At 52.8% G+C, this 26,492-nt stretch overlaps 1 protein-coding gene across 1 annotated transcript in view; it reads left to right on the top strand.

The window, feature by feature from the left end:
- PHF1 (PHD finger protein 1) overlaps positions 1-26,492 on the top strand; it is a 1,060,025-nt gene that overhangs the window by 697,088 nt on the left and 336,445 nt on the right. The gene's annotated exons all lie outside the window — the stretch shown is intronic.

Raw genomic sequence — 26,492 nt, 5'->3', positions numbered from 1 at the left:
GCATGATGGCCTCCTGCATCTCCATTGTCCCGCACGCCAGACTACATATGCGTCCGCTTCAGGAGTGCTTAGCACGTCAGTGGACTCAGGCTCACAACCAGTTGAAAGACCTAGTGTTGGTGAGCGGTCGGGCATACAACTCTCTGCATTGGTGGAATCCACGAAACCTTTGCAAGGGCCGACCGTTCCAGGAGCCTGTGCCACAGATTATCCTGACAACGGACGCTTCTCTCCAGGGATGGGGAGCGCATGTACTCCAATACACTGTGCAGGGACTATGGACGCAGCAGCAGGGGAAGATGCACATCAATGTTCTAGAACTGATGGCGATCTTCATGGCATTGAAAGCATTCAAAGTACATCTATGCAACAAGGTCGTGTTGATCCGGACGGACAACATGACGGCAATGTACTACATTCAAAAGCAGGGAGGCACACACTCTCCGCAGCTGTCTCATCTGGCTCAGAGCATGTGGAAGTGGGCCATTCAGAGGAACATCTTCCTCATGGCAGAGCATCTCCCGGGCAAGGACAATCAGATGGCGGACCTGCACAGCAGGCACAGCCACCAAATGCACGAGTGGGAGATACATCCATCAGTACTCCGGCCGTACTTCCAAAGGTGGGGTGATCCAGAGATTGACCTGTTCGCCACAAGGGAGAACGCAAAATGCCAAAGCTTCGCCGCCAGGTTCCCACACCCACAGTCGCAGGGCAATGCGATATGGATGAACAGGTCAGGCAGATTTGCGTACGCTTTTCCTCCATCACCTCTGATTCCGCTGGTGGCACGCAAACTCAGGCAGCACTCGATGACTCTCATCCTGGTTGCTCCAACGTGGGCTCGCCAACCATGGTACACCACGTTTCTAGAACTGTCCGTGGTACCGCATCAGAGGCTACATCTCACTCCCAGCCTTCGGACGCAGAGCCATGGCGACATTCAGCACCCAGATCCGCAACAGCTCAACCTGGCGATCTGGCTCCTGAAGTCCTAGAGTTTGGCTGTAGGAGAGTAGGGTCTGCAATCCCATGATCACCCAGATTTTTCGCTTTTGTTTCACTGGTTTACGACTTTCTCTGGCTGTGGGCCTGCCAATCAGACCCACAGCCTGGCTGTTCTCTTTCTAAATTACGAGATGTACCCTAGGTGCATATACCAATTGGTACTGGGCCACCTTATCAGACCCTGTAACCCAGGGCGTAGGTGTATCCAGGGCCGCCAGGGGCTGCAGCATGTATTATGCCACCCCTGACTGGCCTCCTAAATTTGACACAACTGGCTGCATGACAGCTGGGGCAAAGTCGTGTAATCACCCTTTGCTTTAGATATAGTAGCCCTATATCTAACCCTCCAATGGACACCCGAGTCCCTATCAGTCACTCCTATGGCAGGCCTTGACAATCCTGAAGGCAGAGTGCATGGGCTCGTGTGAACTAAGCTCTGGCCCGAGCCGAGCCCGGTTGCAGCTTGCGGAATCAAGACCCAATGGCTGTTCCATGATAACGCGTACCATATCGGTAACTTCGGTGTCGCGTTATCAAGACATGTCGAGTAAGGTGTCATACGAATCGGGATGCTGTCCTCTCACCAACTCTGGCGACGAGGTTAGCATTCCGCCCTTCTAGAGGGGCACGACATGTACGTAACTGTGAACCCCGGTTAAAGTTAACGAAGGCCTCAGCTCCACAAAATGGATGCTGCCACCACAGACACAAGTCTGACCTCCTGCTGCTGGGAGTCCTTCCAGCGAGGAGCACTTGGACAAAGGGTTTCCTGTCGAGGGCGGTGTTCGCACCGTCCCAGACAGGGTTTGTGTATTCTGGGTAGGTAGGGCTTTTGCGAGAAGGTGACTGCGGAGTGGCACCCCGGTGCTCACTACGCATCTGCCGGTTAGAACCAGTTCCAGGGGCGACAGCCCTGGCCTGGGGAAAGTCCGGCAGGGGAGAGGGGTGTAACTACCCCCCTTCCTGGTCCCACCCTTAGGGCAGGACCTAGTCATGTACCCACCCCTTTCTTTAGGATAAAGGCCGGAGCGGGGACCCTTCCAAATTAGATCATCTTTGAATCAAGAATACTTTCTACGAAAGGACTTCAAGACTCTTCTTAAGATTTCTCCCTTGTGACTAAGGAGTAGTCACCCTGCATCAGCGGGCACCATCTAAGAACTCTGCGGTTTGCTGTAAGTCCTTCCTCAAGGAATCCGACGGCCCAGCTCGACGAGAACCGGCTTCCCTGGCACCTCTGACCTCTACCCACGTCATCAGCTCAGCTGTGATCTGTGGGTGCGACGAGACCTCGAGGGACCGGCCATCATCAGAACCTGCACGCTCTTAAAAACCAGCACGACCATCGAGATAACTCTCTGGTGAGTGCTCTGGGGTCCGAGAAGCCCCGACCCTGAGCCGCTCTAGCACCGAAGTGCAGCCTCCCAGCATCTCCACGATCTGCGTGGGGCCCTTCTGCTCGCTGCTCAGCACGTTGTCTGGTCACTAGCCGCTGGCTTGTGCCCTTCTGTGACGACGACCAAGAATCAACACTGCCGGTCTGGTTGCTCCAGACTGGCCCTTGCTTCCATCTTTTGAGAAGCACCCCGGACCCTCCCGGTCCACTCAAGACGCCGACAGCGACATCCGTCGTGGGACAGCTCGCACCTCCACCGTGGTCGCCGACAACGCCTCCTGGTCCGTGAGACTGCAGAGCCTAGCGTCGCCCACTCACCTGGTCGAGGTGACGGCCAACCGGTGCCTTCCTGGTACCCTCTAACTACTGGCTAGTAGTACGAACTTGGTCCCCTCTGCTTTCAGGTTCCATCAATCTCTACGAACTATTCAACACTGGTCGCCGGCCAGCAACTCCTTTTCTTCCGGCTCCTGGCTCGTCAGCGAAGACCCCGACGCCTGTAAGACTTGTGCAGCCGCAGCCCTCGTGGCTAGGTAACTCGGCATTTCGGTGCCTGCATAGCCTCCTTACTCTAGGGTCCCGAGTCCCTCGCTTCCGACTTGCCTTAACCTTTCCGTGTCCTCGGACACTTGTCTTTAAACTGTGCACTTGAAGTATTTGCTAAAGAGATTTGGTTTGTGCTTAGTACCCTGTCCTCATAAAGAGTACAGGGCTGTTGTGATTCTTAATAAATATACTGTTTATTTTCATAACACTTGTGTGGTGTCCTTTCACTGGGTGTTCAAGGGGTACATGTGTGGTAAACAGCTGGCTTAACGCGCCCTCTCGAGTCTTTAGCCTTAGACTGCTCGTATCCACGCTACTAGGATAGCTGGTCTATAGGTTGACTTACAACCAAACACCATAAGGGTCGTTGGAACGATACATAGCGGTCGCTAGAATAGCGAACGTTGCATATCGGGCCAACTTCTCACATTGGTGAGCAGCGGTTGGGATTTGAGCTTGCTGTTGTTTTACCACACGTATCCTAAGAATATCTTGTTGAAAGATCGCACAAGTACTGTTAGTACATATAACTAAAGCTTAGAATACTCTGAGTTCTACTGAACCAGCTGTTGTAGCTCCTCAAGGCTTAGCACACCTTGGCTACAGCTCTTAGCAAGGGAAAAGTAGGAAAACACGTAGTGTAGGTAGGTGCATCACTTACACCACACTAGAAACAGTATGTCGGGCCAAGGAGGAAACCCCGAGTCTCCCCTTGTGTCAGTTGACCCTCCACAGGTCATCCCTTCAGGATATACTGTGCTGAGCTTCAAGGAGTTAAGACGATTGTGTCACTCCCGGAAGATTCAGCAGGGGTCTAACCCCACAACGTCCTTTCTGATTGGTCTCTTGGAGACTTATGATGCCAGGAGAGCTGAGAAACTTCGTAGCTCTTCTAATCCAGAAGGAGACATGCCTCCCCTCGAGGGAACCCGGGACGATCCTGACCTCATTCACCTCGCAACCGAGAACGAGGATGTGGAGGAGGATGAGGATGAGGATCTCTCAGGGGACGAGGCAGATAAGGGACAGGTAGAAGTCGGCAGACTAAGCAGGTCCAACTTAAGCAAACATGATAGCGGTACTGGGGGACCCCTGGGGCCACTATCAGGTCAGCTTAACATGGGGAATGGACGAGCCAGATCTCTATCAAGAGGCTCTGGCAGATCCCTTCATACCAACGGCTCTCACAACTCTTCTCAAAGAGGGATGACGTCCCCTCAGAGGAGAGTGTACGAAGCGAAAGAAAGGGCAGCTAATCTGCGGATCGAAAGGGAAGAACTTGCCCTGGCCAAGGAAAAGCTTGCTTTCGCTAGAGAGCAACAGTTAAGTGGGACAGTCCCCACTGGTGGCAGCAATGTACCTAGTAATAGGGAAAAGAGTTTCGATACGAAACACCTTGGGAAGATAGTGCCCCCCTTTAAACAAGGGGACGACATCCACAAATGGATTACTGCTTTGGAGAGGGCCTGCACTGTGCAAGGCGTTCCCCAGAGTCAGTGGGCAGCTATCTTGTGGCTCTCCTTTGAAGGTAAAGGAAGAGACAAGCTCCTCACCACAAGGGTAGAGGACGCCAACAATTACCAAGTCTTGAAGAATACACTCGTTGAAGGGTTCGGCCTAACCACTGAGCAGTACAGGGTGCTGTTCAGGGATACCCAGAAAACGCAGTCTCAAGATTGGTCTGATTTTGTCGATTGTGCCACTAAGGCTTTTGAGGGCTGGTTGCTGGGCAGTAAGGTTACTGATTACAAAGGATTGTATAATTTGATGATGAGAGAACAAATTTTAAACAATTGTCAGAACCAGTTGTTGCATCAGCATCTTGTCGACTCGGATCTGACCTCTCCTCAAGAATTGGGGCAGAAGGCAGACAAATGGGTTCGTACGAGAGTTAAGCAGAACCAGGGCCAGAATCAAGGTGGTCAGAAGAAAGCAGACCAGAAGGGTAAAGATTCTAAGGGGGAACAAAATGACCAGAAGTCTTCGACAGGTCCCCAACAACCCAAAGAGGGTGGGGGTCAGGCTCCCCAAAAGAAGAAAGAAGGCCAATCCAAACGATGGTGCCAGTACTGTAAAAGTAAGTCTCACTGGTTTAGTGAGTGCACCAAGAAAGGAGGAGGGCAGACTCCTGCCACTGCAGCCCCTAAGGCACCTGTGCCCCCTAGTACAGTCAGCAGTGGTAGTGCGCCTCCCAAGGGTTTAGTAGGGTTAACCCTGGGTTCTGAGGGGCGTGACAACTTAGTTGGCACACTCACTCAGGCTGTCCTTGTCAGTACCGGGGACGCGGACGTGTCCCCTGACGTAAGCCCCAATACTTTGGGCAAATACAGACAGACGCCTTTTATAAATGGAAAGATGGCTCAGGCCTATAGGGACACTTGTGCCAGCGTCACCATGGTGACGCCTAACTTCGTGGACCCTGGACAGATCATGCCAGGTACAGAATTCCTGGTGACCAATGCAAGCAATGTCACTACCAATCACAGTATGGCAATTGTAGCTTTCTCCTGGGGAGGGGTAACTGGCCAAAAGAAGGTTGTAGTTAGTCCAGACCTCCCAGTGGATTGTTTGTTGGGCAATGATTTGGAGTCGTCACAATGGTCAGAAGTGGAGCACCGGACTCACATGGAAATGTTAGGTTTGCCAGCACATGTGTTCGCTGTGACTAGGTCACAGGTCAGGAAATGCCCCACTGAACAGGTGCTGGATCCTGGAACAACGGACCAGACACCTCCCAAGAAAAAGAGCAGTAGGGTTAAGGCTGCGCCTTCCCCCTTGCCCCAGGTCGAGGATCAAGTCTCAGAGGAGGCTGACCTACAGGAATTGAGGGAAACTGAGCCGAGAGAGTTCGAACTTGATCAAGTTGAATTCTTGGGCTCAGGGGGACCCTCAAGGGAAGATCTGGGGAAGGACCAATTAGACTGCCCTTCTCTTGAACCCCTCAGACAGCAGGCTGCTGCTGAGGCTGCTGGGAACGCCACAGGTACCCACAAGGTATACTGGGAAGATGGACTCCTGTACACTGAGGCAAGAGACCCCAAGCCTGGCATGACCAGGAGGCTGGTCGTCCCCTTGTCTCAGCGTGGTTTCCTACTTACCTTGGCCCACGAGATTCCCTTAGCAGGTCACTTAGGCCAGACGAAAACGTGGGACAGGCTTGTCTCGCACTTTCACTGGCCGCACATGAACGAAGATACCAAGGAGTTTTGCCGCTCCTGTGTCACTTGCCAAGCCAGTGGTAAGTCAGGTGGCACGACAAAGGCCCCCCTTATACCAATGCCTGTGGTGGGGGTGCCCTTTGAACGGGTGGGGATCGACATCGTCGGTCCCATGGAACCACCGACAGCATCAGGGCACAAGTTTATACTGGTGGTAGTGGATCATGCCACCAGGTATCCTGAAGCTATTCCCCTTAGGACCACTACAGCACCTGTTGTGGCAAGAGCCCTAGTTGGAGTATTCTCCAGAGTGGGCTTCCCTAAGGAGGTCGTCTCCGACAGAGGTGCAAACTTTATGTCGAGCTACTTAACTGCTATGTGGAAGGAATGTGGTGTCAACTACAAGTTCACTACACCCTATCATCCACAATGCAATGGGCTTGTTGAGAGATTCAACAGGACCCTAAAAGGGATGATTCATGGACTACCGGAAAAGCTTCGGCGTAGATGGGACGTCCTGATCCCCTGCCTCTTGTTCGCCTACAGAGAAGTCCCACAGAAGGGGGTTGGCTACAGCCCTTTTGAACTTTTGTACGGGCATCCTGTAAGAGGACCCCTGTGTTTGGTGAAGGAAGGATGGGAGAGACCTCTCAAAAAGCCTGCAGCCAACATAGTGGACTATGTGCTCGGCCTCCGCTCGCGGATGGCTGAATACATGGAGAAGGCATCCGAAAACCTTAAGGCCAGCCAAGAACTCCAAAAAGCTTGGCATGACCAAAAGGCTGTCTTGACTGTTTACCAGCCCGGGCAGAAGGTGTGGGTGTTGGAGCCAGTGGCCCCAGCAGCACTCAAGGACAAATGGTCCGGGCCCCACATCATCCTGGAGAAAAAGGGAGAGGTCACCTACCTGGTCGACCTAGGAACTCCCCGGAGCCCCCACAGGGTGCTTCATGTCAACAGGCTAAAAGCATATGTCGACAGGAAGGACATGAGTTTGCTCATGGCCATAGATGAGGGACAGGAGGAGGAGAGTGACCCTCTCCCCGACCTGCTCTCTCAGAATCCTGACGATGGCTCGGTAGATGGTGTTGTCTTTTGCGGCAGCCTCTCCGACCATCAACAGAGCGACTGTAAAGAGGTTCTTCATTCGTTCCGACATCTGTTTTCTCTGACACCCAGTCAGACCGATTGGTGCACCCATGAGGTCGACACTGGTGACAGCCTGCCCGTAAAGAGTAAAATCTACAGGCAGCCTGATCACGTCAGAGACTGCATCAAAAGTGAGGTGCAGAAAATGTTGGAGCTGGGAGTCATTGAACCCTCGGATAGCCCTTGGGCTAGTCCCGTAGTTCTAGTGCCGAAACCTCACACCCAGGGTGGTAAGAGAGAGATGAGGTTTTGCGTAGACTACAGGGGTCTCAATGCAGTCACTAAGACTGACGCCCACCCAATACCAAGGGCAGACGAGCTTATTGATAGGCTGGCTTCGGCCAACTACTTAAGTACGTTTGACCTGACAGCTGGGTATTGGCAAATCAGGTTAGCTGAGGACGCCAAACCTAAGACAGCATTTTCAACCCCTGGTGGGCATTATCAGTTCGTGGTGATGCCCTTTGGTCTGAAAAATGCACCTGCCACCTTCCAACGGTTGGTGAATCATGTCCTTACTGGGCTGGATGACTTCTGTGCGGCGTATCTTGACGATATTGCTGTCTTTAGCTCCACCTGGGAGGATCACCTGGTCCACCTGCGGAAGACGTTAGAGGCACTGCAAGCAGCAGGTCTCACTATCAAGGCCACCAAGTGCCAGATAGGGCAGACACAGGTTGTGTACCTGGGCCACCTTGTCGGTGGGGGTCAGGTTCAGCCACTGGAGAGCAAGATACAGTCAATCAGGGACTGGGCTCCTCCAACCACCCAGACTCAGGTTCGAGCTTTCTTGGGCCTGACTGGATACTACAGGAAGTTTGTCAGGAACTATGGGTCCATCGTGACACCATTAAATGAACTGACAAGTAAGAAAATGCCAAAAAAGGTTCAGTGGACAGCGAGCTGTCAAAAAGCATTCGATGACCTAAAGCAGGCCATGTGCACGGCGCCTATCCTCAAGAGTCCGGACTACTCCAAACCATTCATTGTCCAAACAGATGCTTCTGAGTTGGGTGTGGGAGCTGTTCTTTCTCAACTGAATTTTGATGGTCAAGACCAGCCCATTGCTTTTATAAGTAGACGGCTGACCCCTAGAGAGAAGAATTGGTCAGCTATTGAGAGGGAGGCCTTTGCTGTGGTTTGGGCCCTGAAGAAGCTGAGGCCATACTTGTTTGGCACTCACTTCAAGATTCAGACCGACCATAAGCCCCTCTTGTGGCTAAATCAGATGAAGGGTGAAAACCCCAAACTGCTTAGGTGGTCCATTTCCCTACAGGGGATGGACTTCACAGTGGAACATAGACCTGGTACTGATCACGGCAATGCCGATGGGCTCTCCAGATATTTCCACTTAGAACAAGAAGACTTACCTGGTCAAGGTTAGTTAGTTGTTCCGACGTTTGGGGGGGGGTCATGTAGGAGAGTAGGGTCTGCAATCCCATGATCACCCAGATTTTTCGCTTTTGTTTCACTGGTTTACGACTTTCTCTGGCTGTGGGCCTGCCAATCAGACCCACAGCCTGGCTGTTCTCTTTCTAAATTACGAGATGTACCCTAGGTGCATATACCAATTGGTACTGGGCCACCTTATCAGACCCTGTAACCCAGGGCGTAGGTGTATCCAGGGCCGCCAGGGGCTGCAGCATGTATTATGCCACCCCTGACTGGCCTCCTAAATTTGACACAACTGGCTGCATGACAGCTGGGGCAAAGTCGTGTAATCACCCTTTGCTTTAGATATAGTAGCCCTATATCTAACCCTCCAATGGACACCCGAGTCCCTATCAGTCACTCCTATGGCAGGCCTTGACAATCCTGAAGGCAGAGTGCATGGGCTCGTGTGAACTAAGCTCTGGCCCGAGCCGAGCCCGGTTGCAGCTTGCGGAATCAAGACCCAATGGCTGTTCCATGATAACGCGTACCATATCGGTAACTTCGGTGTCGCGTTATCAAGACATGTCGAGTAAGGTGTCATACGAATCGGGATGCTGTCCTCTCACCAACTCTGGCGACGAGGTTAGCATTCCGCCCTTCTAGAGGGGCACGACATGTACGTAACTGTGAACCCCGGTTAAAGTTAACGAAGGCCTCAGCTCCACAAAATGGATGCTGCCACCACAGACACAAGTCTGACCTCCTGCTGCTGGGAGTCCTTCCAGCGAGGAGCACTTGGACAAAGGGTTTCCTGTCGAGGGCGGTGTTCGCACCGTCCCAGACAGGGTTTGTGTATTCTGGGTAGGTAGGGCTTTTGCGAGAAGGTGACTGCGGAGTGGCACCCCGGTGCTCACTACGCATCTGCCGGTTAGAACCAGTTCCAGGGGCGACAGCCCTGGCCTGGGGAAAGTCCGGCAGGGGAGAGGGGTGTAACTACCCCCCTTCCTGGTCCCACCCTTAGGGCAGGACCTAGTCATGTACCCACCCCTTTCTTTAGGATAAAGGCCGGAGCGGGGACCCTTCCAAATTAGATCATCTTTGAATCAAGAATACTTTCTACGAAAGGACTTCAAGACTCTTCTTAAGATTTCTCCCTTGTGACTAAGGAGTAGTCACCCTGCATCAGCGGGCACCATCTAAGAACTCTGCGGTTTGCTGTAAGTCCTTCCTCAAGGAATCCGACGGCCCAGCTCGACGAGAACCGGCTTCCCTGGCACCTCTGACCTCTACCCACGTCATCAGCTCAGCTGTGATCTGTGGGTGCGACGAGACCTCGAGGGACCGGCCATCATCAGAACCTGCACGCTCTTAAAAACCAGCACGACCATCGAGATAACTCTCTGGTGAGTGCTCTGGGGTCCGAGAAGCCCCGACCCTGAGCCGCTCTAGCACCGAAGTGCAGCCTCCCAGCATCTCCACGATCTGCGTGGGGCCCTTCTGCTCGCTGCTCAGCACGTTGTCTGGTCACTAGCCGCTGGCTTGTGCCCTTCTGTGACGACGACCAAGAATCAACACTGCCGGTCTGGTTGCTCCAGACTGGCCCTTGCTTCCATCTTTTGAGAAGCACCCCGGACCCTCCCGGTCCACTCAAGACGCCGACAGCGACATCCGTCGTGGGACAGCTCGCACCTCCACCGTGGTCGCCGACAACGCCTCCTGGTCCGTGAGACTGCAGAGCCTAGCGTCGCCCACTCACCTGGTCGAGGTGACGGCCAACCGGTGCCTTCCTGGTACCCTCTAACTACTGGCTAGTAGTACGAACTTGGTCCCCTCTGCTTTCAGGTTCCATCAATCTCTACGAACTATTCAACACTGGTCGCCGGCCAGCAACTCCTTTTCTTCCGGCTCCTGGCTCGTCAGCGAAGACCCCGACGCCTGTAAGACTTGTGCAGCCGCAGCCCTCGTGGCTAGGTAACTCGGCATTTCGGTGCCTGCATAGCCTCCTTACTCTAGGGTCCCGAGTCCCTCGCTTCCGACTTGCCTTAACCTTTCCGTGTCCTCGGACACTTGTCTTTAAACTGTGCACTTGAAGTATTTGCTAAAGAGATTTGGTTTGTGCTTAGTACCCTGTCCTCATAAAGAGTACAGGGCTGTTGTGATTCTTAATAAATATACTGTTTATTTTCATAACACTTGTGTGGTGTCCTTTCACTGGGTGTTCAAGGGGTACATGTGTGGTAAACAGCTGGCTTAACGCGCCCTCTCGAGTCTTTAGCCTTAGACTGCTCGTATCCACGCTACTAGGATAGCTGGTCTATAGGTTGACTTACAACCAAACACCATAAGGGTCGTTGGAACGATACATAGCGGTCGCTAGAATAGCGAACGTTGCATATCGGGCCAACTTCTCACATTGGCTACCTGCACTTACCTTCCGACTGTATGGACATCATTCGGGAGGCGAGGAAGCCCACTACTAGAGCCTGCTATGCGGCAAAATGGAAGCGGTTTGTCATTTATTGTGCAGACCACAACATTAACCCGCTGGATGCTTCTATTCAGAACATCATCTGTTACCTTTTCCATCTGTACAAATGTAATCTGGCCTATGCTTCCATTCGCATTCATCTGTCTGCAATGGCCGCTTATCTCCAGAATAGGCAGCACCTCTCCCTCTTCAGGGTGCCTGCCATCAAGGCTTTTCTGGAAGGCCTCAAACGAGTCATTCCGCCGCATACTCCACCAGCTCCTGAGTGGAACCTCAATGTGGTCCTTACCAGGCTGATGGGTCCTCCCTTTGAACCCCTGCATTCCTGCGAGATTCAGTTCTTGACATGGAAAGTGGCTTTCCTCATAGCAATTACATCGCTACGGAGGGTTAGTGAATTGCAGGCCCTCACAATCCAAGAGCCATTTATCCAAATTCATTCCAACAGGGTGGTGCTTCGCCCTAACCCTAAGTTTCTGCCCAAGGTTGTGTCTCAGTTCCACATCAACCAAACAATCGAATTACCTGTTTTCTTTCAAAATCCTGAGTCACTAGCGGAGCAGATGCTCCATACCCTTGACGTTAAACGGGCCCTAATGTATTACATTGATAGGACCAAGGATTTTAGGAAAACTAAGCAACTCTTTGTCGCCTTTGCGTCACACCACAAAGGTAACCCTATTTCCAAGGCTGGTATTGCTAGTTGGATCGTTAAATGTATCCAGATCTGCTATGTAAAAGCAAAACGCACGCTTACCATTCCACCAAGAGCCCACTCCATCAGGAAGTTGGGGGCCTCTGAGGCATTCCTTGGAAACATTCCTTTAGAGGACATATGTAGAGCAGCCACATGGTCTACCACACACACATTTACTAAGCATTACTTTGTTGATGTGCACTCCAAACAGCAGGCAGCTGTAGGGCAGGCTGTTCTCAAGACACTTTTCCAAACTGCTGCAGCTGGCACGGGCGGCCGCCGCTAATGGAGGGACTGCTATGTATTCTATGCACAGATATGAATTCAGCAGCCCACATGCCTCGAACCGAATATGCTACTTACCAGTATGCATCTGTTCTTGGCATGTAGGGCTGCTGACATTCATATCGCCCGCCCTCCTCCCCGGCGCCTGTAGCAGCTGCAGTATCCACATATATACTCAGCATGGTCATCTTTCACTGAGTTTCACTCCATCCAGGCTACAATGGCTAAAAACAATCTGGGGATGGAGTCGATGCCCCTGCGCACTGTAGTCCAGGGGAGGAGCCACCTATCTCGTTATACTTCGAAGACTCTTCCAGGACAACAATGTGCAATCATCCGGACCCAACACTAGGCGGCGATCTATGCACAGATATGAATGTCAGCAGCCCTACATGCCAAGAACAGATGCATACTGGTAAGTAGCATATTCGGTATTCTCTGCTCGCCCCTCGTTTGTATCTCCAGGAGTCAATCCAGTCCAATCCCATGACCATGGCCTTCAGTCGGGACACCCTCCCCTCCCAGTCGCCTCACCTGCAACGCTCCGCCATCTATCATTCGATACATCCATGACATCATTCCAGTCCCCCCCCACAATAGAAAGAGCTGCAGGCATATCCACCCATAGAGACATCAGCTTCTCCACCAGGGCCCATTGCAGCGGGGGCGGCGCATAGACACTACCAATGATGACTACCTCACCTCCAATCTCTCCCTGCACGAACACATACCTGCCCTGCGCATCCAGCCTCGTACGTCTATGAGTAAATGGGACTCTACGATGTATCAGAATGGCCACCCCCTGCGACCCCCTCGTAAACCCTGAATGGAAGGCCTGCGTGAAGCCATTGCGCTGGAGACATAGCGCTCTTGTGCCCAATAGGTGGGTTTCCTGAAGTAGTAATATGTCAGTTCCCCTTCTTTTAGCCCAGGTAAAAACAGCCCCTCTCTTCACCTTGTCCAACATTCCTCGTACATTCCAGCTTAGTATACGTGTCACCAAGGACCTAGTCGCGAACCCCCAGCATCAGATGACATTTGTGTACAAGCATATAACGTAGACATGTCGCGCCACTGGCAACAAGAGCAGCACTCGTCACGGAACGAAAGCAGCACAGCAAGCATAGACCCTTCCCCTGAACCAGAACAACCCCAACTCCCAGCAGTCCCCCCCATCACCCCACCCCCCCCCCCACCCGCACCTCCCAAACATGGAAGCACCTGTCGTGGTGTGTTCCCGGCCCCAACGGGGAGCCTGGGAGCACCCCCTCCAATGGATCCCCTCAGCACAGCCCATGGTAACTAGACTGTGGCCCCCTCCCAACCCTGAGCAAGCGTGGCTGCCAGCCAAGCTAAAGCGCCCTGGCCAGCGCTAACAAACATATAGTAAGGCAATTGTTCCTTTCACCCCACAGTCATGGTACTTCGTCCGTAGCCTCCTGTGTCTCCTTGTCCATGCGTGTTTTGGACCGCGATTGTGAGCTGCGGTTCGATCTGGATCTGCCTCGGCGCTCGCGCTGATCTTTAGGACCCCTACCCGAAGAGCCCCCGGTCGAGGAGTCTGATTCTCTGCCTCTTGCCGTGTTGACCCGCACTCTAACAGTCTCGTCCGTCCACTGAAAAACGGCTTCCGGGGTGTCGAAGAAGAAGGTACAGTACTGGAAGGTAACCCGCAACCGAGCCGGGTATAGCAGCGCATAGGGTAGTTTCAGGCCCCGGAGACGGGCCTTTGCTGCAGCGAAGGATTGTCTCTGCTGCTGCACCAACTTCGTATAATCTGGAAAGATAAGGATATGAGAGTTCTCAAACAGAAGTTGGCCTTTCAGTCTCGCCTGTTTCAGGATAGCGCCCCTGTCAGCATAGTTCAGTAGTTTGGCGATCATAGGGCGAGGGCCTTCTCCCACCGGAGGTTTCTGGGTCAAGGCCCGATGAGCCCTCTCCACCACGAAGCAGCGTGAGAGAGTTTCGGCCGGCATCCATCCCTCCAGCCATTGTGTTAGAAAGCGTTCAGCATTGCCCTTTTCGCAGTCCTCCGGGAATCCCAGGAAGCGAAGGTTACTGCGCCTGGCACGACCCTCCGTCTCCTCCGCTCTCACCACCTACCCCTTCTGCGTCCTCTCAAGGGCGACGACCCTCTTCTTTAGGGTAGTCATGTCGTCTTCAACGGCCGAAATGCTTTTTTTTCCGCGCCCTTTATGTGTTCCACTGCGTTTCGCAGGTCCTGCCGAAGGAGCATAACGTCGGAGCCCACTGCCCAAATTTTGGCATCTAGGACGTCCCTGGACTGCGTGATCGCGGCCAAGAGTACAGCATTGTCCGGCACCGGGGATTGCGCCCCCTTCGCACCAGCGGCTTTGGTACATTTATCGATGGGGCCCTGTTTGCCCTGGCTGCCACTTCCACCTCGTGTCATGGTGATGTGACGAGAGGCCTTTCACCCGCCGTTCTCAGCTGAGGCTGCTCAACCGGTGCCACCCGCCACCGGGTACCTCGCAACAAGATGGCGACCCTCTGGAACAATTCACTCTCTGCGATGCGCGAAGAACAGCCTTGTCCCCAAGCCAGCTCCCCAGGAACTCCAATCAGAAGCATGCGGACCCGGGATCACTCACGGCCCACCGTGGCTGCCCGCAAGCTCAGGTAGGGCCTTCCTCCTCGTCGGGCCCGGTGGATCGTCGTTTTAGAATGTGGGCCAAGAGGAGCCCGGGGCCCGACTCGACCCCTGATAGGGCAAAGTGGCACTACGACCTCCCCGCCTGTCTTCCCACCGGGCACCACTCTGACCTGGCTCTGCAGCAATCCCTCGCCGGGTCCCAGGCAGTCGCTCGTCAGGGCAGCGTAGCTCTCTCGACGCCAATGGCAGCCCGCCTCGCGATGAAAGATGGCGGCCGCGCTCCCCGGCTCTCCTCGTCGCCGGGATCTGCCAAGCCCACTCCGCAGCCGCCGCCTGCAGCGCCGTCTGGCAGGGAGCTCCTATCCAGGGGCCCGGAGCCGTCGACCTGTAGCAGCGCCGACACTCCAGCGGCACTCTGCTCGGGCGCCCCAGCAACTCTCGGCGCGGCCCCTTCTGTCCGGCGGGACACTCCGAAAATCGAGGCCCCGGCTTCGCAGGCCGCAGCAACCAGCTCACCACGCGGTTCTTCTCCGGGGCGCCTCACAGCCTCAGGATGCAACGCAGGAGGTCCTGACTGCGGATTTCAAGTGCCCCGGGGTTTGGGAAGAGGACAGTGCGTAGGGAGCCTTGTCAATCGGCCAGGGCTAGGATATTCAAGCAAGGATGATGATCGGCTGGTCGGAGCTCCGGCTCTACACGACCGCCAGGTAGAGCTCTTCAGTTTTTAACTGAAATTGTGATTATTGTGAGAAGGTGGCCTGATATGCAGTGCTCACTATTCTAGTGAACACTATGTATCAGTCCAGCAACCCTTATTGATGATTGGTTGTAAGTCAACCTTATAGACCAGCTATCCTAGTAGCATGGATACGAGCAGTCTAAGGCTAAAGACTCGAGAGGGCGTGTTAAGCCAGCTGTTTACCACACATATACCCCTTGAACACCAAGTGAAAGGACACCACACAAGTGTTATGAAAATAAACAAGATATTTATTAAGAATCACAACAGCCCTGTACTCTTTATGAGGACAGGGTACTAAGCACAAAACAAAACTCTTACGAAAATACTTAAGTTAGCACAGTATATACAAATGCCCGAGGGGCACGGAAAACCATATACTCTGAAAGTGGAATGCGAAATTACTAGCAGGTAAGTACAGTACTAATAGGCTTTGGAATCGCTAGGACTTGACTATAGAATCGTTAGATTACTTCTAGGAGACCCAGGGGACTCGGGTGCAGTGTGTGCACTCTCACGCGAGATGCGGGACAAAGTCTATGGTAGCTAGAAATTGCAAAGTTAGTGTTCTCGGGCGAACCCGACCTGGTAGGAGGAAAACAAAAGTGGATTCTGACCCTTGGATAGTGAGGCTATGCTGGGGCACCGAAATGCCGAAGTTACCTAGCCCAGGGGCTGCAGCTGCATAGGACTCAAAAGACGTCGGGAATCCTCGTAGACGGACCAGGAGCCTGGAAGAAAGAAGTTGCTGGCAGGCGACCAGTGGAGAAAGTTCGGTGGATCCAAGCCTGGATCGATGGAAGATGACACCTGAAAGCAGAGGGGACCAAGTTCGAGACTACTAGCCAGTAGTCAGTGGGCACCAGGAGGGCACCGGATGGTAGCCACCTCGACAAGGTGAGTGGGTGACGCTGTGCTCGAAGATCTCACGGACCAGGAGGCGTTGTCGGCGACCAGGAAGGAGGAGCGAGCTGTCCCACGAAGATTGAAGCTGTCGGCGTCGCTGGACCCAGGATTGGGCAACAAAGCCTTGGCAAATTCAAGCCCACGCGGTGGACCTAAAATGGCGTCTGGAGTGGACCAGGAGGGTCCGGGGTGCCTCTCTTGAAGAAGGAAGCAAGGGCCAGTCTGGAGCAACCAGACCAGCAGCAGTGATGTCGTCGGGCGTCGTGTAGAAGGCCACAAGCCAGCCGGCTAGTAGCCACACAGCGCGGTGAGCACGCAAAAGCAGAAGGGCCCCGCGCAGATCGTGGAGATGCTGGAGGGCTGATCTTCGGTGCTGGAGCTGCTCAGGGTTGGGGCTTCTCGGACCCCAAAGCACTCACCAGTGGAAGACTCGGTGGGCTTGTTACAAAGAAGTCGTGCAGTCTTGGCGATCGTCGGTCCCTCGAGGTCTCGTCGCACTCACGGTTCTCAGCTTTGCTGTAGAGGTGAGTAGAGGTCAGAGGTGCCAGGGAAGCCACGTCTCGTCGAGCTGGGTCGTTGGATTCGTGAAGAAGGACTTGCAGCAGACCGCAGTGTTCTTAGGATGGTGCCCGCTTGATGCAGGGTGACTACTCCTTAGCCACAAGGGAGAATCTTGAAGAAGAAATCTTGAAGTCCTTTCGAAGAAAGTCGTATCTTGATTCCAAAGATGATCTAATTTGAACAGGGGGCCCGCTCCCATCTTTATACTAAAAAAGGGGGCTGACCCGGTGACTAGGTCCTGCCTATGGGTGGGACTAGGAGGGGGGTGGTTACACCCCTCTGCCATGCCGGACTTTCCCCAGGCCAGGGGCTGGTGTGCCCCTGGAACTGGTTCAGACCGGCCTATGCGTAGTGAGCACCGGGGGTGCCACTCAGCAGTCACCTTCCTGTAAAGCCCTGCCTACCCAGGATACACAAAACCATGTCTGGGACGGTGCTAGCACCGCCCCTGACAGGAAACCCTTTGTCCAAGCCTCCCTTGCTGGAAGGACTCCCAGCAGCAGGAGGTCAGACTCGTGTCTGTGGTGGCAGCATCCATTTTGTGGAGCTGAGGCTTCAGTTAACTTTAACCGGGGTTCACAGTTCCATACATGTCGTGTCCCTCTAGAAGGGTGGAATGCTAACCCCGTCGCCAGAATTGGCGAGGGGTTAGTATTCCAATTCGTATGACACCTTACTCGACATGTTTTGATAAAGCAATACCAAAGTTAGCATTTAACCGCGAGGATTATAATGCACTTAAGAGTATATGGTATGCGATATCATGGAACAGCTATTAGGACTTGGTTCCGCAAGCTGCAGACAGGCTCAGCTCATGCCAGAGCACCATCTCACACGATTCCAAGCACTCTGCCTTCAGGATTGTCAAGGCCTGCCATAGGAGTGACTGATAGGAATCTGTGTGTCCATTTTAGGGTTAGGTATAGGTATACTACACCTACAGCAAAGGGTGATTACACGACTTTGCCCCAGCTGTCATGCAGCCAGTTGTGTCAAATTTAGGAGGCCAGCCAGGGGTGGCATAATACATGCTGCAGCCCCTGGCGGCCCTGGGTACACCTATGCCCTGAGTTACAGGGTCTGATAAGGTGGCCCAGTACCAATTGGAAATGTACCTAGGGTACATGGAATCCATTTTACAGAGTGAGCAGTAGGCCTGGGGTCCTGATTGGCAGGGCCCCAGGTCGACTATGTCAAAAACCAGCTAAAACACAGGGCAAAAAGTTGGGGGCAACCATAGTCAGGAGGTACCTTCCTACACAACCCCCCCCCCCCCCCCCCCCCCCCCCCAAACGAAAGGAGATAAGGCTATCCTTGTCCAGGTAAGCCTCTATTACCTAAGTGGCCATATAAGGAAGGACCAGCTCTGGCTTGGTTTCCCCCTGTGTCATGGTCCACTAGGCAACCCCTCACCCTAAGAGTATCTGAGGGTCTCCACCATAGGGAATCTCTGCCTTTGGTGTGCCTTGGGAAAGAAGAAGGCTGATGCTGGGATGGAGTACTGAAGTGAGGCTCCTCTACCTTTGGGCTCAACTTCCTCCAATCACCATTCATCATGTGTGCCTTTCTTTCTTTAGCTGAGATGCACTGAGCTCTCAGGGGCAGCCTCTGGCTACCTAAAGCTGGAGGCTGAGTCCCTCTGTTTGGCTTACTGGAGGGACAGGTCAGGTCTGGGGTTTTTAGGCCCCATGTTTGGCTGTGCCCAACAGTGTCCAGCTGTGGGAGTTCCCTAACTACTTTTAAGGGGGATCCCTCAGGAGTCTGACTTATTTTCACTTGGCTAGGTTTACCAGCTTCAGTGATCCTAATCTGCTGATTAAGGGGTTCTTTTGGACAGGGGGCCCTTTGGGGTCCACCACTGGCCTCCCTGACCTCTTCAGCCCTGGGCTGACTGAGGCAGGGTAGAGAGGTGCAGGTTACCTGCCCCAGACTGGGTCCCACCTGGGAAGGGTCCACTGCCATCAGGGGCTCTGCCAGGCTAGGCCTGACTACCTCTGGGGCAGTTCCTTCAACAGGGGTAGAGTCAGTTCCCTGAGGAGGCTGGCTCTCACCTAGTGTCTGGGAGGGGGAAGACTCTTCTTCCTCCCTCCTCAATGCTCTCTGTTTGAGTGGAGTGATCCATTGTTTCAGGCTTCACAACCTCACTATCTGTTTGAGTAGAGGCTGAGACCATTTCAACCTTGCCAACCTTTTCAGGAGGGCACTCAGTTTGTGTTTGGGCTGTGACTGTCACAGCCCTCCTATCCTGTTCTGGAAAGTCTGTCTGAGCCTGGGCAGTGGCTACCACTGCCCTTCCAACCTTTTCAGGGAGGAATGGTGCTTGGACTGGGGCTGTAGCTATTACTGCCCCACTAACCTGTCTGGATAGGCCTATCATTCTGGAGTGAGTTTCTTGCTCCACCTCAGCCCATGCTGAGAGTTCCAGGTCATTCCCCAGTAAGCAATCTACAGGTAGGTTATCTGTCACTGCCACTCTCATGGGCCCTGTGACATTACCCCAACTGAGCTTGACTACTGCCATGGGATGCCTTCTCTTCACTCCATGAATGTCTGTCACCTGATAAGTAAAACCAGGGGTCAGTTGAGCAGAGGGGACCAGATGGTCAATCCCCATGGTGATGCTGGCCCCTGCGTCTCTGAATGCCTCAACTTTCTGACCATTCACTAAAACCTCTTGTCTATACTTCCCCAAAAGGTGGGGTCCAGTAGTGAAGTTGGCAAACCCCATGCCAGTCTCACAGACAAGAGTGTGGTCAGGGAACCTGGCTAGGCCATAGTCCTCCTGATGGCCCAAAGTAATGCCCACCACATTCTTGGGGGCACTCCCACCACCTGGGGGATTACCACTAGTGGTAACAGGCGGTTTAGGAGTATTACCTGGGGGTATATTTCCCTTATTACCATTTTTAGGGCAACTGGCATCACTTTTGTAATGACCCACCTGTTTACAGGTATATATATTTACAACAAGGGGTGGTGAGGGACAGAGTCTCTGAATTATGGGGATGGGGCAGTGAGATAAATAACGGTGATGGATCAAGCCCTGATCTTTGGACTGGGTAAGAGTGGTCTGTTTAACTCACACTCTGTTCATCACCACCCCCTTTTCTAAATCGTTTTTGGCCACTATAGGTGTGGCAGGGTATACTCAGACATGAGTCCCTTTATTACTGCTCCATCAGGATTCAAGCAAGCCGGGCCGAAGAAGGCTGAAATGCCAGAAACCGGTCCCCGGTAGCTTGTCTCCTTTCTGGTGAAGAATTGGCTTGGTAGTTTAGTCTGCCCTGTTCCCATGATGCGCTGGGCCAGGGACAGACTGATTTGCATATAGCCAGGTTCTGAGCTGGGATGGGGCAGTGAGATAAATAACGGTGATGGATCAAGCCCTGATCTTTGGACTGGGTAAGAGTGGTCTGTTTAACTCACACTCTGTTCATCACCACCCCCTTTTCTAAATCGTTTTTGGCCACTATAGGTGTGGCAGGGTATACTCAGACATGAGTCCCTTTCTCACTGCTCCATCAGGATTCAAGCAAGCCGGGCCGAAGAAGGCTGAAATGCCAGAAACCGGTCCCCGGTAGCTTGTCTCCTTTCTGGTGAAGAATTGGCTTGGTAGTTTAGTCTGCCCTGTTCCCATGATGCACTGGGCCAGGGACAGAATGATTTGCATATAGCCAGGTTCTGAGCTGGGATGGGGCAGTGAGATAAATAACGGTGATGGATCAAGCCCTGATCTTTGGACTGGGTAAGAGTGGTCTGTTTAACTCAGACACTCTGTTCATCACCACCCCCTTTTCTAAATTGTTTACAGGTATGGCAATAAGGTTTCTTCTGTTCTGAAGGAGTGTTCTGGGACCCACCACCCTTGTTGGAGTTTTGGGGCCCTTGGGAAGTCTTCTCTGTGGATTTATCCCCACCCTTCTCTTGAGGCTTGGTTGATTCCTTTTTCTGGTCACCACCCTGGTTTTTAGGCCTGACCCTGGTTCTGACCCATTTGTCTGCCCTCTTACCCAATTCCTGTGGAGAGGTCAGATCAGAGTCTACCAGGTGCTGGTGTAATAACTGGTTCTGACAATTATTTAAGATTTGCTCCCTCATAATTAGATTGTACAATCCTTTAAAATCAGTAACCTTACTACCCAGTAGCCAGCCTTCAAAAGCCTTAGTGGCACAATCAACAAAGTCAGTCCAATCTTGAGACTGAGTTTTCGGGGTGTCTCTGAACAGCATCCTGTATTGTTCAGTGGTTAAACCAAACCCATCAACCAGTGTATTTTTCAAGATTTGGTAATTGTTAGCATCCTCAACTCTAGTAGTGAGGAGCTTATCTCTACCTTTACCATCAAAGGAGAGCCACAAGATAGCTGCCCACTGACTTTGGGGAACACCCTGCACAGTGCAGGCCCTCTCCAAAGCAGTTATCCATTTGTGGATGTCAGCCCCTTGTTTAAAGGGGGGCACTATCTTATTCAGGTGCTTTGTATCAAAACTCCTTTCCCTATTGCTAGGTTTATTGCTGCCACCAGTGGGCTGTAGCCCACATAATTCTTGCTCTCTAGCAAGGGCAAGTCTCTCTTTGGCCAGGGCAAGTTCTTCCCTTTCAATCCTCAGTTTGATTGCCCTTTCTTCAGCTTCATACACTCTCCTCTTAGGGGAAGACATCCCTCTGTGAGAAGAGTTGAGAGAGCCATTGGTTCGAAGGGATCTGTTAGAACCTCTTGATAGAGACCTAACTCGTCCATTCCCAATGTTAAGCTGACCTGAGAGTGGGCCCAGGGGTCCCCTAGTACCAAGCTCATGTCTGCTTAAGTTGGACCTGGTTAGTCTGCTGACTTCTACCTGTCCCTCATCTGCCTCATCCCCTGACAACTGGTCCTCATCCTCAGCATCATCTGCTTCCTGGAGGGGATGGTCCTGGCTATCAAAGGGTCCCTGTAAGGAGGGCAAACTCCCATCTGGATTAGAAGGGTCTGGGTTACCAGCCCTACTGGCATCATAAGCCTCTAAGAGACCAATCAGAAAGGAGGTTGTGGGGTTAGACCCCTGTTTTAGCTTCCTGAGGGTACACACTTGTCTCATCTCATGGAAGCTAAGAGCAGCATATTTTGAAGTAAGGACCTGTGGAGGGTCCACTGACACAAGGGGATACTCAGAGTTTCCTCCTTTGTCTGACATGCTGATTCTAGTGTGGTGTAAGTGATGCACCTACCTACACTATGTGTTTACCTACTGATCCCTTGCTAAGAGTTGCAGCCAAGGTGTGCTAAGCCTTGAGGAGCTGCAACAGCTGGTTCAGTAGAACTCAGAGTATTCTAAGCTTAGTTATATGTACTAACAGTACTTATGTGATCTTTCAGCAAGATATTCTTAGGATACGTGTGGTAAAACAACAGCAAGCTCAAATCCCAACCGCTGCTCACCAATGTGAGAAGGTGGCCTGATATGCAGTGCTCACTATTCTAGTGAACACTATGTATCAGTCCAGCAACCCTTATTGATGATTGGTTGTAAGTCAACCTTATAGACCAGCTATCCTAGTAGCATGGATACGTGCTGTCTAAGGCTAAAGACTCGAGAGGGCGTGTTAAGCCAGCTGTTTACCACACATATACCCCTTGAACACCAAGTGAAAGGACACCACACAAGTGTTATGAAAATAAACAAGATATTTATTAAGAATCACAACAGCCCTGTACTCTTTATGAGGACAGGGTACTAAGCACAAAACAAAACTCTTACGAAAATACTTAAGTTAGCACAGTATATACAAATGCCCGAGGGGCACGGAAAACCATATACTCTGAAAGTGGAATGCGAAATTACTAGCAGGTAAGTACAGTACTAATAGGCTTTGGAATCGCTAGGACTTGACTATAGAATCGTTAGATTACTTCTAGGAGACCCAGGGGACTCGGGTGCAGTGTGTGCACTCTCACGCGAGATGCGGGACAAAGTCTATGGTAGCTAGAAATTGCAAAGTTAGTGTTCTCGGGCGAACCCGACCTGGTAGGAGGAAAACGAAAGTGGATTCTGACCCTTGGATAGTGAGGCTATGCTGGGGCACCGAAATGCCGAAGTTACCTAGCCCAGGGGCTGCAGCTGCATAGGACTCAAAAGACGTCGGGAATCCTCGTAGACGGACCAGGAGCCTGGAAGAAAGAAGTTGCTGGCAGGCGACCAGTGGAGAAAGTTCGGTGGATCCAAGCCTGGATCGATGGAAGATGACACCTGAAAGCAGAGGGGACCAAGTTCGAGACTACTAGCCAGTAGTCAGTGGGCACCAGGAGGGCACCGGATGGTAGCCACCTCGACAAGGTGAGTGGGTGACGCTGTGCTCGAAGATCTCACGGACCAGGAGGCGTTGTCGGCGACCAGGAAGGAGGAGCGAGCTGTCCCACGAAGATTGAAGCTGTCGGCGTCGCTGGACCCAGGATTGGGCAACAAAGCCTTGGCAAATTCAAGCCCACGCGGTGGACCTAAAATGGCGTCTGGAGTGGACCAGGAGGGTCCGGGGTGCCTCTCTTGAAGAAGGAAGCAAGGGCCAGTCTGGAGCAACGAGACCAGCAGCAGTGATGTCGTCGGGCGTCATGTAGAAGGCCACAAGCCAGCCGGCTAGTAGCCACACAGCGCGGTGAGCACGCAAAAGCAGAAGGGCCCCACGCAGATCGTGGAGATGCTGGAGGGCTGATCTTCGGTGCTGGAGCTGCTCAGGGTTGGGGCTTCTCGGACCCCAAAGCACTCACCAGTGGAAGACTCGGTGGGCTTGTTACAAAGAAGTCGTGCAGTCTTGGCGATCGTCGGTCCCTCGAGGTCTCGTCGCACTCACGGTTCTCAGCTTTGCTGTAGAGGTGAGTAGAGGTCAGAGGTGCCAGGGAAGCCGGGTCTCGTCGAGCTGGGTCGTCGGATTCGTGAAGAAGGACTTGCAGCAGACCGCAGTGTTCTTAGGATGGTGCCCGCTTGATGCAGGGTGACTACTCCTTAGCCACAAGGGAGAATCTTGAAGAAGAAATCTTGAAGTCCTTTCGAAGAAAGTCGTATCTTGATTCCAAAGATGATCTAATTTGAACAGGGGGCCCGCTCCCATCTTTATACTAAAAAAGGGGGCTGACCCGGTGACTAGGTCCTGCCTATGGGTGGGACTAGGAGGGGGGTGGTTACACCCCTCTGCCATGCCGGACTTTCCCCAGGCCAGGGGCTGGTGTGCCCCTGGAACTGGTTCAGACCGGCCTATGCGTAGTGAGCACCGGGGTGCCACTCAGCAGTCACCTTCCTGTAAAGCCCTGCCTACCCAGGATACACAAAACCATGTCTGGGACGGTGCTAGCACCGCCCCTGACAGGAAACCCTTTGTCCAAGCCTCCCTCGCTGGAAGGACTCCCAGCAGCAGGAGGTCAGACTCGTGTCTGTGGTGGCAGCATCCATTTTGTGGAGCTGAGGCTTCAGTTAACTTTAACCGGGGTTCACAGTTACATACATGTCGTGTCCCTCTAGAAGGGTGGAATGCTAACCCCGTCGCCAGAATTGGCGAGGGGTTAGTATTCCAATTCGTATGACACCTTACTCGACATGTTTTGATAAAGCAATACCAAAGTTAGCATTTAACCGCGAGGATTATAATGCACTTAAGAGTATATGGTATGCAATATCATGGAACAGCTATTAGGACTTGGTTCCGCAAGCTGCAGACAGGCTCAGCTCATGCCAGAGCACCATCTCACACGATTCCAAGCACTCTGCCTTCAGGATTGTCAAGGCCTGCCATAGGAGTGACTGATAGGAATCTGTGTGTCCATTTTAGGGTTAGGTATAGGTATACTACACCTACAGCAAAGGGTGATTACACGACTTTGCCCCAGCTGTCATGCAGCCAGTTGTGTCAAATTTAGGAGGCCAGCCAGGGGTGGCATAATACATGCTGCAGCCCCTGGCGGCCCTGGGTACACCTATGCCCTGAGTTACAGGGTCTGATAAGGTGGCCCAGTACCAATTGGAAATGTACCTAGGGTACATGGAATCCATTTTACAGAGAGAGCAGTAGGCCTGGGGTCCTGATTGGCAGGGCCCCAGGTCGACTATGTCAAAAACCAGCTAAAACACAGGGCAAAAAGTTGGGGGCAACCATAGTCAGGAGGTACCTTCCTACAATTATGAGAGGTTTTTCTTAGAAAATTCGACATCTTCTGGCTTATTAAGTCTTCTAATTTGGTTTTCTGTGGTAACCCACAAGAATGCCTGTTTTGTTCCGGAAATGTCCTTCTTGTGATAAGAAGATGGCTCTAGCTGACCTGTACGCAGTGTGTATTGTGTGCACACAACCTTGACCAGTGCCACCACTGTTTAAAATTTTCTAGGCGGACTCTTCGCAACAGGGAGAGAATTAGACTTCATGCCATGCTGGAGAGAGACAGAAGTAACTAGGTGGGTGTTCCTACAGCCCCCAGTTCATGGCAAAAAACGATGTTGTTCCGCTTCTCCTGCCCGCAGAAAGAGGAAGGAAAGTCGAAGAACTCCGTCGAGGTCGCCGTCAAAGAGGCCCAGATCCCCATCACGACGTTGAAGATCTCCGCCGCAGTCAAGTAAGTCGGCGTTGAGATGCCACACTTCGGGCTCGAAGTCTGTGGCTGCTACCATCTCTAAGTCTCCATCGACGTCGAGGTTTCAGTCGAGACACTCTCCGCCGCCCCCGAGGGGGTTAGCGTCGAGAGCTAAGATGGCATCCAGGTCGCCGCCGGCTGGCGGTCGGTCGTCGAGAGGGACTTCAAGATCCCACCATTCGACATCAAGGCGACGCCAGGAAAGGTCGCCGTCGATACGACGTCGAAACAGGCCATCGTCGACACGACGTCGAGGGTCGTCGTCGACACGACGTCATGGAGGCTCTCAATCTGACAGACGTCGAGGAAGATCGACATCCAAGTCACCGGATCGACGTCGAGGTTCGCAGTCGAGCCCCTCACGGCGTGGGCGATCACCGTCGAGAGCATCAAGACCCCGCTCTACACCATTGGTCACACAGACGTCTTCGACGTCAAAGGTTTCGCCGTCGAGGGATCAGGTGATGGTCGTGGTGGAGTCTCCTGGTTCCAGGTCTTCAGGAGACAAATCATCATCTCTTGGATTAAATATCGTGGAGATCTCCCCGGAACCTTCCCCCAGATCTGCCGATAGATCACGCAGCTTGGTACCTCATCATCCTCAAGAGGCTGTATCTGGCGGTCATATTAGTCCGGACTCGGATTACTCCCGCACATACTCTCCGTCTACTGCAAGAACCCCGGCCAGACCGTCTAGGTCTCCTCGGGGGCCCTGGGTTTCATCCAGACCAAGATCTCTGGCCAGATCACGTTCTCCAGTGTGGCCAAGAACACCTATCAGGCCAAGACCTTCTCCTACCAGTCCAAGGCCGTCTCCTAGACCGAGATCTCCGTCAGGACATCGCTCTAGGTCCAGGGACTGTCACAGCAGGCATCGTGACAGTCCCCATAAGAGGCGGCGCACAAGATCTTCATCATGGTCGTCTTCCACTAGGTCGTCTTTCCGAGATTACTCTCCGACCTTCTCCTCGACGACT

Source organism: Lissotriton vulgaris, chromosome 5 (genome assembly GCF_964263255.1).
Source record: "Lissotriton vulgaris chromosome 5, aLisVul1.2, whole genome shotgun sequence".
Classification (NCBI taxonomy): domain Eukaryota; kingdom Metazoa; phylum Chordata; class Amphibia; order Caudata; family Salamandridae; genus Lissotriton; species Lissotriton vulgaris.
Note: the sequence above shows the minus strand (reverse complement) of the source record. Positions and strands in the feature narration are given on the sequence as shown.